The sequence below is a fragment of the Tetranychus urticae genome, chromosome 2, assembly GCF_039701765.1.
Source record: "Tetranychus urticae isolate SD_2017Ah chromosome 2, NJAU_TeUrti_SD_1.0, whole genome shotgun sequence".
Classification (NCBI taxonomy): domain Eukaryota; kingdom Metazoa; phylum Arthropoda; class Arachnida; order Trombidiformes; family Tetranychidae; genus Tetranychus; species Tetranychus urticae.
In genome coordinates, this window is record NC_142959.1 from 8,424,056 (window position 1) to 8,439,311 (window position 15,256).

General features: G+C 30.3%; 1 protein-coding gene and 1 long non-coding RNA gene across 2 annotated transcripts in view; both read left to right on the forward strand.

Moving 5' to 3' along the window:
- The window catches only part of LOC107367910 (methylcytosine dioxygenase TET1-like), a 33,357-nt gene that overhangs the window by 2,025 nt on the left and 16,076 nt on the right, over positions 1 to 15,256 (forward strand). The gene's annotated exons all lie outside the window — the stretch shown is intronic.
- LOC112539486 (uncharacterized) lies at positions 866 to 4,562 on the forward strand. Its single transcript, XR_003083346.2, has 2 exons — positions 866 to 3,276; positions 3,500 to 4,562. It is a non-coding gene; the product is annotated as an uncharacterized LOC112539486 (long non-coding RNA).

Here is a 15,256-nt window from a genome sequence, read left to right on the forward strand (position 1 = left end):
GTTTGCCATTTGTTTCGCTGTTTACCTCAAAGTTCAAGCTTCATCAGAGAAAAGTTTTCTCTGTTAGTCTCATTGGCTAATTACCTTTGTTTACCTGTTGTTCATGCAAGGTAAACATTTTACAAGTCTTGCCATTCAAAAACAAAGGTTAAAATCTGGCTTTCCAAAGGTGCTTCGCCTTGTTGTGTTAGTTTGTGTTTTTACCTTTTTTTGGCTGCTTTTCTCTCTGGTAAAAATTGCTATGAAATGTTGTGTTTATGCTTATTTGCTGTTATTGTTGAAAATAAATGATAAAATGATTTTATCAAATGCTGATTGGAAAAAGTTGTTTCTGTTTAACAAAGCAAACATATACATTATATTACATTGCACGATTCATAGCCTTGAATAATGAAAGGTTATATCTAATTCTGGTTCTCTATACAATTCACTTAAATATGAATTTTGTTGTTGTTAAGCTAAATCACGAACATTATTACATATTTATGTCCGTCTGAACATTTTTGTTACTTATTATCATCATTTTTGCTCAATCAATTTCATGTATTTACATTTTTCTTCTTCTTCTTTTTCATCTTCCCTTCAAATTGGCTTCAACAGATTTCAATTAATCCCAATTATGTACTTAACCACTTTGTTGCTCTTGTCCATTGCTTATAATTATTTATAATCAGCTTTAACGAGATTTACTAGTTTAATTAATTGCTTCATTTCATTTGATTTCCACCATTGTCAACCTTTTTTTAGGTTAACATTTTGATTTTTATTTCACTTTTTAATTCCACTTTAATATTTCAAATTTGGCTCCTTCTATTGTTTCAATTTACACCCCTTTCTGGTTTCCCCTTGGTTTCTCTCGTCTGTTACCGCCATTGTCGTTGACCTCTTGAGTATTACACTATTTCTGGTTTTGTTTGATTATTATCATTTTTTTTAATGGACAATTATTGTTAATATTTTATTGAATCGTGTTTTATTGTGTGTATATTACATGTGCACATTGCCATATTGTTTAATCTCGTTAATTTACATCACTATTACATGTTTCTCTGTGCAATTCTGCCAGCTACTCAACCTTGGTGTTATTTTTTTTGTTTGTTTGTTAGAGGAATCAAGGCAAAAGATGAAAGATTGAGAATGGCAAATTACCATTCTGTTTATCTGTAATCACACATTGTTGGTTATTCATTGAGTTAATCTTGGATTACTTGTAACTTTAGTCGCATTTTGAGCTCATCATAATTTCATCATTATATGTCATCTTTTACTTGCAATTTGGGTGATAAACGTTATTTGTGTTAGTGTGCTTCATTTATATTGATCATCAAGTGATTTTTACCTGTAATCTTTTTTACACTATGTTTTTATCCATGTTCCAATCTCTTGTCACCTGAAATCGAAAGCTCAATGATTGTCACGCTTTGTCAACCGTGTGACGGTCATAATCAGTCGACAACTATTCTTTTTCTCTCTTATTATGTGATATAAATTTTTGCTGATACGTTGTTGGGTGTTGTAAACTGTTTTGATTGCTTTCTCAAAAAGTGTTGATTCTTTTTTTTGACATTTTTTTCTCACGATCACCACGGTTGATGCGTCAACTGAGCTGTGTATGACGGACCTGACCTTGAATCAGCTGATTACGATTAATTAAGACAACCTGGTGACAGGTTCAGGGTTAACTAGTTAAACCACAACTTGCTGATTTATTATGATTTCAACTTGTGTTGTCTAGTTGAGAAAAGCGCCAAAATTGGGTTTCATTTGAAGATCAAGAAATTTGAATACATACGAGCACAAAATGATTATCTTAATCTAAATATCGATTAACTGGACAAGTATTTTACTGATTTGGAATTCAAGTAACAAAATCAATTTCGTGCTGGTTATGGCTATAGATAATATGGATAAATAAGCTGCCATTTCATAGCTGGCAATAACTCAGTTCAACGTTACAAGCGACAATTGAGGTTTGAATTGGTCCTGGATTTTACCATCGAGAATCGTGGTGAATAAACTGAAAGTACTGATTATTGGTTTAGCTGATTGGTTGGATAGGAACAAAGAAGTCGAATTAATGGAGAGAAGAATGAAATTTAAAGTTAATTGGATTGATTCTGCTGCTGATGCTTTGTTTCCAGTGTTTTACAAGTTAGTGTTAAACACGAAAACAAAAAGTTGGATCAGGAGAATTGGAAGAAAACCAGGAAAAATGATAAAGAGAGAAATTAAAAGAAGAGAAATACAATTCTTAGTCGATATTTGCTGTTTAACTTGAATTGCAATTTGAATAATCGGCACAAGTAACATTATGGTTTTCTTGCTAAGGTTAACAAGTTGACAATCAAGTACAATACACTTTTTGGTACCGGCTCAATGAACCAATTATTAGCTGATTGGTCGGTTAATTCCTTAATTTGGTTCATCTACTTGCTGATTGAAAGGCAAAAGTTTCTTGTCTTTCATTAGTACATGATTCCCATCATCACTCAAGCTGAATACAAATGATTCTTGCAAATCTATTCTTAATTGTCATTTTTAAATCATGGAGCAAAAACAGCTACTTTGCCTGATCATTATAATAATCACTATCATCTTAATTGCGATCACAATTAAGTTAAATGGAGATTCTTTAATTTTAGAGTTGCTACTTTTATCGTCACTCTTCTTGTCATTATCAACATCAACTCAAAGTTAAATTTTTCAATTAACCAACCAACAACATGATTTTACAAGCTATTAAAAAAGATGAACACAAAAAATGCGTCAACTTTCAACTCTAACAGTAGAACAATCTTCTCAATTAACTTCAATCAATGATGATCAAAGCAAAAGACAACTAGACACATCAATCCACATAAAAGTCAGATTTTTATGAATTGACCGTAATTCAGTGTTCAATTTTCATTCAATTGTCTTCACATTCAATGGTTAACTTCAACCTCAATCACCAATTTAAAGGAATCATCTTCACAATCATCTTCACCGACAAGAACATGAAAGAAAAAAGAGAGAGACGAGAAAAAAACAATCAACCGTCATCATTTTCATCTCAATATATATTTATAAGGCTGTTATTTCCGTTTTATGGTCATTACAAGTAGCTTTTTGAAATGACCATTTCCGTTTGAGATGATAGTCTGTCTTCTCTGTGAATTGGGCGAAAGTAAAAAAGAAAGAGAAGGTGAATAAGTATGGAAAAGATGAAAATGTCGGAAAACTGGTTAACCTTGATTTGACCTTGTCTTTGCGTCGACTTGATTACTTTAAACTCTTGTAAGTAGTTGTTACCTCTGCAAGGTTTATTAAGGTCTTTTATCTTTCCTTCATCATCCTTCCATCTTCTTTCCACTTTCATCATCAGTTTTATTAAGATTACTATTTTATTCCTTTGAGGATTTTCTTTTCATTTCATTTATATTCAATTGATTGTTTTTCTTTCCAATGATTCATCATCATCATTTTGATTGCAACCTATTTTGCCTGTTTACTTTAAAAGGATATAAACAAGAATGGTCTCGTGATGTGCATTCAATCCTGAATTTTGGTGATTCTATGGATCCTTCAAAGATAATCACTGATTAACTTATCCTCCAACTTGCTCAATGAGTCATTCAACTTTGAAATCTGAGTATTTTGGTGAACATTTGGTGAACAATTGACTCTGTCAAATATGTAAATACCAAGTAAATGAGATGAAAAAACAAGAAAAGAGTTTCCAGATGATGTCGAAGTAAAAGTTGCTGATTAATATTTTTTTAAATGTGCAAACCGTTAACCGATTCAGGACTCGATGTTGATGTTTAATGAAAAAAGATTGCCAATGAAAATGATACATGAAGTCGAAACCATATTCAGCCCGAGAAACACAAATACAGTTTAAGCAAAGAGACAACTGAAAAGGCCGAAAAAAGTTTATAATCTGTTGAGTAAAGACCAATCCTTATTCAGTAAATCTCTGTGCAAACAGAATGCTGGTTATCTCAAATTATTTGCAAATTTACCTTTCCTTTTATTCGCACATAAATATTGTCAGATATTGGAAGAAGAGCGCAAAAAAGTTGACAGAAAGCAAAAATGGTAAAAAAGTACCAAAAATGACAGTTTTTCATTTCTTTTATCATAATCATCACCATTGCCAGTTTAAAAACATTTGGCGATTTACCTTTTTTATTACACAAGAAGAAACAGCGACAAGTAAAGGAAAAGGAAATTTGAAAATGGAGATGAAATTTGATGAAGCATTCTAATTAAAGGAATGAACCTGAATAGATGATTTATTGAAAATGAAATAGATGAAGGAAACAAAAGGTGAATAAAATTTGCCCCAATGTTTTGATTCTAATGTCTATTGAATGAGAACATTTTGGTGACAAGTTTAAGAAAAGCAAAAGACTTTATCAAAGTAAGATGAATATTATTGTTAGTAGTTAGCAGCCGGCAACTCGTAATCACATACTATTAATCATATGTGCCAAAGTGCTCAAATGGTAAGGACAGATGTCAAAAGTAACTTGCATTTCCGTTTTACTATAAACACATTAAACTTATTTTCGGTTCAATATTATTTCTCCTTTTTTCATCCTCATCTTCATCTTCATCTTAAACTGATTTGTATGCAAAAGAAGAAGAAGAAGAAAGAAGAAGAAGAAGATTGTATTTGTTTAATATAAAAACGTTAACCGTTATTTTCATCATTTCCTTCATCTCTTTGCATCTTGATCCATTTAACCCAATCGATGAGCTCTTAATCGATTTAATATCGATTATTACTCTTATTATTTTCATTATTACCAGAAAAAAAGAGAGACAGAGAGAGAAAGAAACTGTACTTGACAAAGAAAATAAATTAACCCAAACGCCATTTTGATTCTGAAGCTAAAATAATCAAAGCAGAATAGGTTTTGTGTTATTCGATGCGAATCCAAATCTTTACAATTCTATCCATTATACTCTGTATGTAGATTAGCCTGATGATTATAATAATGTTAATGATAACCAGAAATACAAACTTTGCTTCTCTTGTTTTTTTGGGTTAACTTTTTTTTCTTCAACTGTACTTTTTCGTCCTGTTATTGTAATCAAATGGACTGGCTAATTAACCCTTAAAAATGGGTGCAAAAAAAGGTCAACAACAAAGACTATGTTTTTTTTCTGGTCTCTCATTGGTCTTGCTTGCTGTGTCTGTGTGTATGTGTAAAGGTCAAGATAAATATCGTTGGTTGACCTGAAATGACCTTCGGTCAGCTGGATAAGCCTTATTTGTATGCCTTGAGTCTCACTCTTATAAAAATAATGTTAAACTTACATCGTCCATATGTTAAGAAAGTTGAAGTTGATGTGAACTGCGATTATTTTGAAAGCTAAAAAGTAACTTGGCAAGACCAAAGTAAAAGGGCAGAGAAAAAAAACGAGCAAACTTTTTTTCGCCATCATTTTTAAAGGCAAAAACGGAAACATTGAGACTCACAATATTATATTTTGTTATTTGGTCTTTTGGCTTTTTTTCTTGCTTTGCTTTTCTCACTCACAAACATTGTAATTTATCTTATTCCAGTCTAGTTTATTTATTTATTTATTGGCCCATTTTAGATTGAAAATTGCAATTATTTTAATTCTACCCTCAATTAGATGTGATTAGGATTTTTGTGTTGTTTATCAACAGGCAACATAAAAAAAGTTAATGTGTTTATGATTCACAAATTAATATGATCAATGTTAATGCAAACATCAGTTCAAGTTCAACAAATGATAAATTTTGCTGTTTGTCTATTCAAGTAAATTGTGTGCTATTAATTGTGATGATTAAAAATGAGTGTACAAACAAGACTGAAAAGTTATATAATAATAAAAATGAAAATGTCAAGGAAAAGATGAAAATAATTTAACGTGAAAAGGGCTCTTTGTCAAGCAATTTTGATGGGCAAAGAGCGACTCTGTTAGGTTGTAATGTAAGTGTTGGTGCCGATCAAACCTGGTTAAACCGATGAAATTGATAGCAATTGTTGCGTGAAAAGGCAAACTCTGGTCTCATCTTGATGGGACAAGGGTTACTTTTGTTAGGTTTAAAGGTTCATGTCTTTCGGCTTGATCTAGAGCCATTTAAATAATGAAAATGACGATGAAAATAATGATGAAAATGATGATGAATAGGAAGATGAAAATGTACCAGAAATGAGTGGGATGAAAAAGGGAGGACATTTTTCTCGAAACAGTGAGACAGTGTGTGTTTGTCTCATTACGAATTGCAAGTGCAATTTGAGTCGTTGAAGATGCACAAGACGATGAAGATGATGGAAGATGTTGCTTGCAAAGAGGAAGATGAAAGTTATTTTGGTATTTATTTTTTAGACGTAAAATTTGTTGGCTCAAAAAAGGTCGTTGGCATCACAATGAATCTACACACATAGTCAAGTAGACAAGTTAAGCCCTTGATAAAAGTCAACTTTTCAACTGGGCAACAACTGGTAAACTCAAAAATAAACAACAATTAATCACAATTAATGCAATCTGATTACCTTGATTCTAATAACCTTTTTTTCCCCATCTCATCTCGATTCATATTAGACTTTAAAACATCCAATGGAAGCAACAAAAAAAGCTTATATTGAATAATTGAACAAACCAAATTGACACGTTACTTCCGTTTGGTACAAAATAATGCTTTTCACTTTTCAATGGAAAAGCGTTTAGTGTAACGATAAATACCTTTTGTTGGATTGCCTTGCAAATGTTATCAAATGATGTTTCCTTTGCAATATTTATAGACATTTGAATATGGTAAAGGATGAAATGTAATGAAAATCAATGGCCAAGTTTAAAGGTTATTGTCTGTCGGCTCGTAACAATATTGGGCGATTATCATCACTGAGAAGGAAATTGTTGATCATTTTGATGACATTGTTTAACTTCCTTTCAAGCTTTAATTATTTAGACAGAGAAAAGTCGAAAGTGGAACAAAATATTTGGTCAATTAAATTATAATTTCATTTAATTTAATAAATAATAGTTAATAATAATGAGAAGCCAAAATGGTTGGCAGAAAAGGCAAAAGTCAACTTTTTAGCTTTTCGCTTCACTTTTTACTCTCACTAGCCTTTCCCATTAACTTCTGAACCAGATTATTTTGTCATATATTGCCTTTTATTTAAGGTTATTTACAGGATTAAATAAATGTAATGCACAGATTGTGATCGTCAACATAAATAAGATGCTTTAAATCAACATTAAACACGGTAAACCGAGCAAATAAAAGAGTAACAAAACAAAACAATCAATTGATCAATGTTCAACTGATATTTGCTCAAAATTCATTATTGATTTTCAACTTTTTTTTTCATTCAATTACTTCATTTCACTGTTATTAAAGTAAAAGTGAAATTTGGTAAAAATTGAAAAAGAAAGGCAAAGAAGATAAATAAGCAAAAGATGCAAATATTGCATATTTTATGTTGGATGATATTGAATGTAAAGAAGAAGAAGAAGAAGAAATGTTGAATGAAATGCTGAAATCAATTGCTAAACAGCATATTGGACAAATCGATTGATGTTTGCAGTTGAGTTGCTTTTTGCAAAACCTTATTGATTGTATATAATAATATATTTTTTTTACTTTATTTTACTTTTCGCTCTTTCATGTTGTTGATGTTATTACAAAAGAATCATCAAGCTTATTCTCTCTCACTGCCATTAGAAGGGAAAGTTAACCAGATTAATATAAGAACCATTGGATGATAATAAATGGTTAACATAACTTGCATTGACAGCGTTATAATTGGGAAAAAGGAAGCAAAAAGCAAAGAGAGAGAAGAAAAAAAATGATGAAGAAAACTTCAGAAGGATCAGGGAGTTGATAAATCGTTTATAATGAAATATTATCAATACAAGTTATCATTATCAAAATGCATATAAACTTTTTTTACGTTTTTTTCTGTTCTTATCTGATTTGCACAAATTGTTTTTTCAGCTTTTTTACTGCATTGATAATGATAACAATTAATAACTTTTTTCACTTGCAATTGCTAATTAAGATTGATTCATTCCCATAATCGAATTTTGGATTCGAGAAGTTATCTGATTTGAGATTTGATGGAGATTCGTTTGAAAAGAATGCGATTTTTGAATGAAACTTTTGTTGTTGAGATTCATGTTTAATTGGTAAAAGACTTTGAAGTTCATGGTTTGGTCATCAGATCTTGAATAATCTAATTTGCATCATTTAGTTAATTTGATTTACAGTGGAAATGGATTTGAGTTGTATTGAGTTGAATGATTGTTTCTCATCATTATCGCATGAAATTGGTTGAAGCTTGTGATGCATTTCATTTTGTTAAATCTTGTTATAAATTGGACCAAATTTTCATTCAAAATTAAATGATTTTGCAAATAATTTCAATCAAATTTTATTGCTGCTTCTTCTTGCAAAACCAAACTTGACATTTCACTTTAACTTCATTTTTGTTCAAGCTTTACAAGTTTGTACATTGTGCTTAAACAGCAATTTGCGATGAAATAGACGATCAACAAAATAGCGGTTTTCAAATGGTTTAAACTGCTCAAGGGGGAGATGAAATGCTGTTGAAATGAAGCTTATAAGTTGTAATAATTCTTGAATATTTTTCATGCAAAAAAAATATTTTCACATGATAGCACAAAATTGTCTGCATGATTCACAATTTCTGCATAACTTGAAACTCATGAATGCTCTGAAAAGTATTAATATCATTATGCAATTTAGAAATGTATAAATGTGCATTTTGTTTCAAATTTAATCTTAATTGCAATGTTATACTCCTATTGATATATCACTTGATTCACGGATTAGTCGATTTATAGCATTAAAGTTCAATTTAAACGATCATTTTGATCCATCAATTTCTTTGAAAACCTGAAAACAGCAATTACAATTGCACATGCAATCAAGTCTGAAACATGAAAAATAGAAAAGTTAGTTCTTTTACGAAAATCAAATGCAAATCGAAATTTTCCTTTTCGCAAAATATTCCATAAACTCTGAACTTGTGCCAACAAAACTTTGAAATTGTAAGTTTCATGAGCTAACATTTCGTTCTACCCGTCCATTGATGTTATTCAAAACGCTGACCGAACTGCTGAATCAATTAGAACGAAATGCTTTCATATTTACCTTCAACTCGAAAATGAAAAAGTTTTGTCTTTTTTCTCATTCAATTTACCAAATAAAATGAAGCTTAATTGCTCTTCTCGAAGTGAATGATTCTAATGAAAAGTTGCTCTTGAAACTAGACAAATCATGAAATCTCGCTGTTCCCTGATCAATTAACAGATAATCCATGATAATCTTGTCTACCCTTTGATTGGCATAATTAATTAGATTAGTGCAGTTGATAAGAATTGATTTTTATTGATTTACCTTTCTTTACTCGAAAAGTGGCTTCTTTCTGATAGAAAGCCATTTTTTGATATTTCAATTGAAACTTTAATGATGTTTGAAATTATTGATGAATTAAATTTTACGAGATTAACAATTTCTAAATTGAATTAAAAGATTAAATTTGCTTTTAAACTGATTAATATAAATGAAAGTTAAACATTAATTGCCATCTATAAACTTAAATCACTAAAGGTTAATCAGTAAACTTTTCACATTTGCCTGCCTTCATTTACCTTTCACTCTAATCGGGGAAAATGCAATATTAAATGATTAATAATATAATCTGGAGCCAAAAATTATTGTAATTTGTTAATTTCACTTTACACTCATTTAAAATTTAATATCATACAAGGTTCATGATCATCTTTGCAAGTGTATCTTTGCATTGCTTTTTTTTACGATTAAAAAATTGTTGATCTATTTCTTGTGCTTGAGCTTTTCATTATATTTTTTTGTGTGTTATTTTCACTGCTATTATGATAAAGATGATAATGATGTTTGAAATGCAGTTAATGATGATGAAATGAGAGTCATGATCACTTAGTTGTGACAACAGGGAATCAACAATCAACAAAACAAAGTCACACAACACATTGAGAATAATATGAAAAGCCGAAAAAATGTTAAATTGATACAGTTGATTGAGTTTATCCATTTGCACAAAGAAAATTAATGAAAATGGGAAAAAACAAGGCAAAGATGAATCTACAGTAAAAAAAGGCGAAAAAATGTTGATGGTTATTTCAATAGTTGAACGAATTTCAACATTAACAATAATAATGAATATAATGATAATACGAATAATATAACAAGTGAATTCTCATTAATTTAAAACAAACTAAAGCTGAACAAGTTAAAAACCAAATGATGATTAAGCGCTTAAATTGCTTGTGACAAAACAGCAAAAAAGTGGAAGAAGAAGAAAATAAAGTCTCAAATGTCTGTTTTCATGGGCTAATGTTTCACTATTAACAGGATAAAATCTGAAGAAACCTTTGCAAGTGAAAACTGAACAAACTCACTTGTCAAGTAATATAACAAAAATTGAGCTTCTACTTTTTTTTACTTTACTTCACTATTTTGCCTTCCTATTCAAGGTTGATGGCGTTAAAATGTTTATATTGCAAAAGTTCAATAACTTTTATTTAAACAATTTTACTTGTTTTAACATTGCAATCAACATTGTACTTTTATTTCAACTCACGGAATTCAATATTTACCTGTTCAGTTATGTTAATTGCATTTTGTTTCTTTGGATGAGAAAACAAAACTTTTTTTTCTTCTTCTTCTTCACCTTTTTCTTGCTTCCCTCAACTGATTATCAATTAGTTTGATATTAAAGTTGCGACTCTTTTTCAGGTTAATTTCATTTGCAACTTTTTCTCATCCCTTTTGTGATGACAACTTCAACTTAAACTTTTCAGTAAATTGATGAATAATTATCAATCAATTTTAATTGTTGAGTTTTTTCTTCTTCTTCACTCTTCTCAAGCTTTCCGTTTCTCCTACTTTTGGGCAACTTTTCAAGTTGCTTTTTATATCTTTCATTTGCATGACTATTTGACAATATTTTGTGCGCTCAAAAAGTGCTCATTCAAGTTTCGTTCAACCAAATCTTCATCAGTTTCATCTTCATCTTTTCACGTTCAACGATCCATATTCACTTGCTGTTGACGTCTTGAGCTTTTGCGTTTTCAAACTTGAAAACTTTCATGCTCTCAATGGTTTCACATCCGATTATAATTATTGCTCTTTGACACTCATCAATCAATTTTTACCTTTCAATTGCACTTTAACACAAAAAGATTTGCAATTAAATTTCGTTACTCTTTTTGTGACTTAAAACAATGAAACTAAAGACAAAATTTAAATTAAAAACTATTGCAATTGATTGATTAGATGTTAAGCCTTTAATTATTTTTTTGCAATTGAAAAATGCGTTTCATTTACTAATGTTGATGGAAGGCAAAAAATTCATTGTTATTCAATTGTAACACCGTTATTATTTGAATGACGTACGTAACCATGGCAACGTTCTCTCATTTGCTTTCTAATTCTTTCTCCTGTTTTTTTTTCAATCCAATTTTCTTGTCAAATTAATTTTATCGTTTCTATTAAATAAATTGCCTTGAGAGAGTAGCAAAAAAAGAGACTAATTGATGATTCCATGTTTAGTAACGATTTGATTATTTTTAATTAACTCAAGATTCCATTATCGTTAAGCTACAGACTCAATCAATTTTTATACTTAACCTAACAACAACAAGTTAAACCAAATAAACATCTTTGCCTTTTGCTTTGCTTCGAGTTTAACAATCAAAACAAATTATATTAAAAGAAAGAGGATGATTCATATAAATATAATTCAATTGTAAGAAGATGAACAAGAAAGATTCAGTTAAGATGCTGGTAATGCATCATAATTAGAGGATAACATTGATGATAGAGAAGACATCTTCTTCTTCTTCTTCTTTTTATTCTGTTCTCTCTTCCAAATCTCTGCAAAAACCCATCAATGGCTCTCATCATCAACTCAATTGCTCTTTAAATTTCTCTTTCTTCGCCAATTTTTTCCCTTAGGCTACATGGAAAAAAAGAAACTAGAAACCAGTTTTATTAGCTCTTTCGCATTCTCATCATCATCATTATCATCTTCTTCTCTATCATTTTCTCTGTCTTTTGCTTCTATCCACTTTCATCTGTCCATTGAGTTTCTTTGTTTGCTCTGGAATGATAAACTATCAACGCTTTTATTTTTATGCAACTTTATCATCTTCATTGTCATCATCATCATTTAAATCTAGGTCTTCACTTGAGCCAGTTTGAGTCAGGCCGAAGGACAATAATAATTTAACCTAGCAAAGTCTCTCTTGTCCCATCAAAATAACACCAACAAGAGGTCTGTTCACATGAAATTATTTCCATCATCTTCAGTAACCATCATCATCATCTTTATCATCCCATCGTCATCATTATCATCATCATCGTAATTCTCCTCTTCCTTGTCATCCTTATCATCCTTATCATCATCATTATCTTATTTTCCTATTTACTTGAGTAAGTTTGATAAGACCGAGAGACAATAGTCTTTCAACCTAGCAGAGTCACCCTTGTCAGTTCAAAATAACACCAACAAGAGGCCCTTGCACGTGAATTTATTTCATTACCTTTAGTATCTTTATCATCTTCATCATCCACATTATCATAATTTTCACAATTTTATTTTCCAATTTTCATTGCTTAAGCCAGTTTGATAAGGCCGAAAGACATGAATCTTTAAACCTAACAAAGCGACTCTTGTCCCATTGAATAATGCTTTACAAGAGGTTAGCCTTTTCCGTAAAATATCTTGTATAAAAATATCAATATAAATGCTTTCATCTGGAAACATCAGTTTACCATGAATCAGTGTAATTACAGCTGAAAATAATGACCATTTAAATACTAATAAAAAACTAGTTGACCAAATGAAGATGACAATTATATGATATTTTCCAAGTCCAAAGAGGATGATGATGATGTTGATGATGTTAACTCTCAATGGTCAGTCTCTTGAGATGATGATCAATATGATGTTGATAATACATAATGATAATGTACTTGTTTTCATCTTCTTCCTTCCTCTTCATCTTCATCTTTTTTCTCTCTTCTTTAGGTTACCAGGTCAAACAAAATAAGATACATTGTATACAAAAAAATAGACTTTTTTGCGCTTCTCTTCTCTCTATTCAATTGTCTTAAGATGAAATTTTTTTCCCCATTTTCAGTCCAATTTAACTCATTGTTGTTATAATTGAACATCATCTAAATTGTTTGATCAAACGCAAGGTTAATCAACTAATCTGTGTTTTGTAATAAAATTTTTGCTACTTTCATCAAAAATAACGATAATAATTACTATAAACACATTATCATTGGTGAAAAAAACAGGTTAATGAACAGAATAATATATTATAAAAAAATCAAGGTTTCCATTTTAACCATCATTACAATCATCATTAACATTATCATTATCAACTATTTATTTATTCATTGTATATCTTTTTCATTCTGGTTACTTTTGTTGATGTTAATTCCTTCATTTGCAACAATCATTTCAATAATATCAACTTAATAAACTGTTACCAGGTAAGAGGGCGAAATGAGCGAGAGAAAAAAAAAGTTCACAAGAATATGGAGTTTTCCCATTTCAAACTTTTCTCAAATGGTATTTATACAAGAGAAATGAAAATTATCTTTATCATGGAATTTGCCTTTTCTTCGCCGGAATTTGCTTACAAACCTACTCAATATTGGCTCAGTTTCAACAATTTGGATGATCAAGAAAACGAAGACGAAGAAAAAGGAAAAAAAGTCGACAGTAAACAAGTTCAAGAATAAAAATGAGTTTCTCTGGAAGATGATGAAGACCATGAAGGGGAGTTGAAGTTATAGATTAATTTAAACCTGCCAATTGAGTTTATTGAATATAATCCGCATTAACGAAGCACTTTTGATCAAACATATGTTATCCTCTTCTTTCATCTTCATCTCTGTTTCAACTCATTTCATTATTTTCCAATCATATTTTGTTTGTTTATTTGTCTTGTTCAATGTTTGCTGCTAAAAACGACCTCAATTAAGGTCAATAATCTTTACCTTCAGGCCATTTTCCTGTTGATCATTTTTTTATCTTCTTTCTTCTTCTTCTTCAACTTGTTTCAATTTTACAATCAAATTATTGATTATCAACTAGATTGAGTTTCATCTTATATATTGTTCAACAGTCTATTTGCTTACCTCAATTGATCCACATTTAATCTTCACTTTTACATTTGTTTCTTTGATCGCCATTTCTGGTTCATTTTTTTCTTCTTCTTCCTATCAGTTGATAGTTTCTTAACCAAATGAAGTTGACTTTTCAATAAACATTTAAACATGTTACACGATTCCCCCTGAGGATGGAGGCCATCAGAACAAATCATCTTCATCAAGTTAAACAACAACATCAAATGTATCTTAAGGTCATGTAACCCCATTTTATTGTTGTTTTTCATTTTGTATTTTGATTGATTGGTCAAATTGAGACAACAGGATGACCAGATTGATCAAGAGTCCAGATTAAGATGAAGGTCATGAAACAAAGAAGCGCAAAAAGTTTGAGTGCGAAAATGGCGAAAGTGAAACTAGATTATTTGGAATGGGATAAAATTGTGAAAAATTGGGTTATCATGTTGATTCCTTTCCTCTTTCAAGATGAGTTTCATTGTCAAGGTCAATCAACGAGTTAACATCTAAAAATAACAAACATTTCAAACTTTACAGAATGGAAATCTATTTCAAAAAAGAAATTTTTTTTTCGAATTTCACCATTTTTTTGATTAGAAAAATGAAACAAATTCAACATGAAAATTCATAAATGTCTCTTGCTCTTTGCATGTAAAGGTAAAGAATTTTGTTTTTGACTAAAAATCGTTTCAACTGTCATCAACGTTTCCGCCAATTTTCAACACTATACTTAAGTAGCTGTTTACCTGTAAAAACAAAGTCTTGCCGGAAGTAACAAGGTTAAGTTAAAAAGGTAAGAGATTCTTCAAGTTTGACTGTTGATAAAGTATTAAATTGTCTACAATTTACATGCCAATCAAAGGTTAAAATATGAACAAGTTTACTCTGAACATTTGTGTTTACAGTAAAAGAAAACTTGTGAGAAGGAAAAACAAGAAAAGAGGAGTTTTTCGAGTTTTGCCGTTTTTCGAACATGATTATTAAGATAATGTTGATGATGGTGATAAAGGTGATGATGCAGATGAAGATGATGGTAAAGATGATAGGTAAACCTGTAGAGTCTCAAGTAGACCTTAA